Source organism: Panthera onca, chromosome F1, assembly GCF_046562875.1.
Source record: "Panthera onca isolate mPanOnc1 chromosome F1, mPanOnc1 haplotype 2, whole genome shotgun sequence".
Taxonomy (NCBI): Eukaryota; Metazoa; Chordata; class Mammalia; order Carnivora; family Felidae; genus Panthera; species Panthera onca.
In genome coordinates, this window is record NC_138355.1 from 68,113,735 (window position 1) to 68,117,750 (window position 4,016).

Consider the following 4,016-nt stretch of genomic DNA (forward strand, 5'->3'; position numbering starts at 1 on the left):
AGGTTCGTATCCTTGCTGCAATGAATCATCAAATCCTGGCAGATCAGGAAGATTCTAGAAGAGAGGAGGGCTTACTAAAAAGGTTGTCTGCAATGTTGTGATCTGTATAGGACTGCGGGTACAATTTGGAGAATTGTAACCCTGAGAGGTCAACTAGATGGAACCAGGCAGCATCCTTGTGTGGCGATTACACACCATCTGACTTGCAGGAAGGCAGAATCAGTGAAATGTAAAGGGGTCCCAAAAGCAGGGCACGTGAAGGGAGGGAGAAGAAAACTGATGGAGACAATTGAGGCAATTGGAACTAGGTTTGTGGAGGAGAAAGTTGTAGTCTGTGTCTGAAAAACATCTGCAATCGATGAGTGAGGCAGGGATGCAAGGTGGGGGCTGGCAGGAGTCCCCAAGGCTCTAGTGGGTTGTCACAATTCTTTATTCCAGACTTAAGTGCTGCTTATATGGATGCATTGAGCTCTCTTCACATTAAGAGTGGAGGGACTTCAGGGAGATCAGAGGGTCCCCGACCAGAGACCAGGAGGCAGAGGACAGGAATATGGACGACTCAGGACATTTTCTTCCTGTTGAACTGGAAACTACCTTATGTGGAGTGATGCTCTCTGATGCTTCCCCCTCAGAGAACACACACGTCACTGGCCCACACAACGGGGAGTCAGGACAATGCTCCGACATGCATGTGTGCGCTTAGGGTCGTAGAAGATGAACCAAAGCGACCAAAAACAAATGTGCCTTTTCCCTGACTCTTAATCAGTGGTCAAACATCAGTGACCGGGGCCATTACAGAGATAGATACAAAGCGATCGATCTGGCCCTCCACCCACTAAAAGATCAGTGTTCCCTAATTCGCAAAGCTTCATCAATGTAATGATAAGAGCCACCTGGGAATGGAGAGAACATTCAACATGGGGGAAAAGCCTGGAAAACGCTTGTGGACCTGCTGTCATTTCTAGTTCTGGTCTCACGTACTATTTTAGAAGATCGCTGAAAACCCCCAGTCAAGAGTCACCACCAGGTTGATGTGCTAAGTAGGTCTCGCTGTTAGGAGATGTTTCCTACAGAGAGGAGCTCAAGCAGACGCAAGAGCACCTGCCCCAAGAAATCACAGGAAGGTCCTTAAAATTCCATATTCAATATATAAATTCAATATAATATATATATATATATATTCAATATATAAATTCAATATAAAAAATCGTCATAAATACATACATACGTGAACTGAAGTCAGCAGCTCAGAGACCAATGTTTTCCATTTAGATTAAAAAACAAATCCAGCTATGCATCATTGACAAAATGCACATAAAGCATTAAATCACTTCACAAAAACTTAGAAAAACTTATATTATTCAAGCCTTACCTTGAAGAAAGCCAGGTTAGTAGGGTAGCTCAAAATATTTACAAAAAATATGTCAGTACAGGTAGAGTTTCACTACAGAAGGACAAAATATTCAACTCTCAAAATTAAATTATGTTCTAATATAATAAATAAATATATATATAATTTATCACTTTACATTTATGGCAGCATAAGTCGATTTGTTTCCTTTATTTTCACATAAGCACACGTAGTGTATGTACTTGTATAGGTATGCAAGCTATATATAAAAACATATGGTTGAAATCAAGAGAATGACAATGAGAAACTGACAAAAATCACCATTATAGAGGTAGAGATTTTGTCATCTCCCAACTGTTGAAAGAGCAAATTAAAAAAAAAAAATAGTTGAGATTTAGATTTAGAAGATTTGACCAGCACAATTAACAAGCTTAAGAAACTTTAACCTACAGGATTCTGAATCCCACACTTATAAACTCTTCTCAAGCACCCATGAAATAATTCGAAAATATTCATCATGTACCTGACCATACGAAGTCAACAGACACTTTTCCGAGGAAGACATCCAGATGGCCAACAGCCGCATGAAAAGATGCTCAACACCTCTCATCATCAGGGAAATAGAAATCACAACCACAATGAGATACCACCTAACACCTGTCAGAGTGGCTAAAATTAACAACTCAGGAAACAACAGGGGTTGGTGAGGATGCGGACTGCTGGTGGGAATGCAAACTGGTGCAGCCACTCTGGAAAACAGTATGGAGGTTCCTCAAAAAGCTAAAACTACAGCTACCTTACAATCCAACGATCACACTATTGGTATTTACCAAAAGGATACAGAAATACTGATTCGAAGGGGCACGTGCACCCCAATGTTTATAGCAGCACCATCAGCAACGGCCAAAGTATGGAAAGAGCCCAAGTGTCCATCAGCTGATGAATGGATAAAGAGGAGGTGTTATGTCTACACTATGGAATACTACTTAGCCATCAAAAAGAATGAAATCTGGCCCTTTGAAATGATGTGGATGGACCTAGAGTGCATCACACTAAGCAAAATAAGTGGGCGAGAGAAAGACAAATACCGTATGATTTCACTCATATGTGGAATCAAAGAACCCAAACAGATGAACATAGGGGAAAGGAAAAATAGGGAAGCAAACTAGAAGAGACTCTTAATGACAGAGAACAAACCGAGGGTTGATGGAGGGAGGTGGGGGTGGGAGTGGCTAAGCGGGCGATGGGCTTTAAGGATGGCACTTGTGGTGAGCCCTGGGTGTTACACGTCAGTGATGAATCACTAAATTTTACTCCTGAAACCAAGACTATCTATATGTTAACTAACTTGGATTTAAATAGAATCTTGGAGAAAACAAAAAAGGCAAAATATATACCAAAGCTAAGTGACGCATTTAAAACTCTCCCTTCTCCACTGGCACCACTGAAAGTTGTCTGTGACTAAGGAAAGGAGTTTCAAAAGTGTTGAAATAATGCCTCTGGCCCTTGTCGTAGAATAAACCTCAGAATAAATTAAACAGACTCGTGACGAAGAAAAGAAGCCCCATTTTGGTGCAAGTGTGTTTGTAGAACTGAGAAAGTATCTCCTTGTGCGTACTCTAAATTCCAGATACTACCACAGTGTTAATACCACAGAATAGAGCTTTTACGTCCTGATTCTTCTTTTGCTTAATATCAGCTCATGATGATTTTCTCATGTTAATGTCCTGTCTTTTACACAGGTCCGACACCAGTCCCCAAGTTTCCTACTCATCCTCCGGTGGACAAAACAAAACTTTCCTCTAAATGCCAACGTATGTCAGTACACACGTGAGAATGAATTTTCAATTTGTTATAGACAAAACACATTTCCCTTTGTTCAGGCCTCAGGGGCGGTAGAATAAGGGATGTCTATTTTCCACCTACATAGGGGAAGGATTTGAATCCATTTTCACTTATCTGCATATTGTTGACACAGCCCTTATGCTCCCAGACAATCCTATGATTAATTCTCCACTGTGATCTTGTGGTTTCTGACTCTACCCCCTGGGGCTTTTCTGGAGAAATTTTCGCAGACCTCACCTCACTGGATGCATCCTCCACCCCAGTGCTCAGAAATGCAGATACCACCCTCTTGACTGAATGAATAAAATGTCGGAGCACCCCTGCAGAGCACCTTCAGGATGCGATCATCTCAGGAAGGGTGGAGAAAATGAAGCTTTCTGAGAGATAGCAAGGAAAAATGAAACCAGCCAGAAAAAACCTGGCGAAAAACCTGGTTGTTGACATCTGTTTCACACCGTGCTCACTTCTAAGGGGAAAGAAGTTACATATTTAGGGGGCGATTTTGAGGCGCCACATCTCAGGCTTGTAGATTTCTATCTCAGCAGCCAGAGAAATCGAAGTTTCCTGTCTGTAAATAGTAATTTTGCCACAAGGAGAAACTATAGCTAAGTAGTTCCTCTTTTGCTTTTTTGGCCTAAAAATATCAGGGGCTGAAAGGATTTTGAACATTAGATTTTTCTTTTTCACCTCACTTACATGTGGGTCCTGAGAAACCCATAGAGCCTAGAATGAGACTCAGCCTATTGTCGGGGAAAGGCGTGCCACCCAGCTACGTCCCCGTATGTTCCCGTTCAAGGACCAGCAGTGACAGGAGACATTG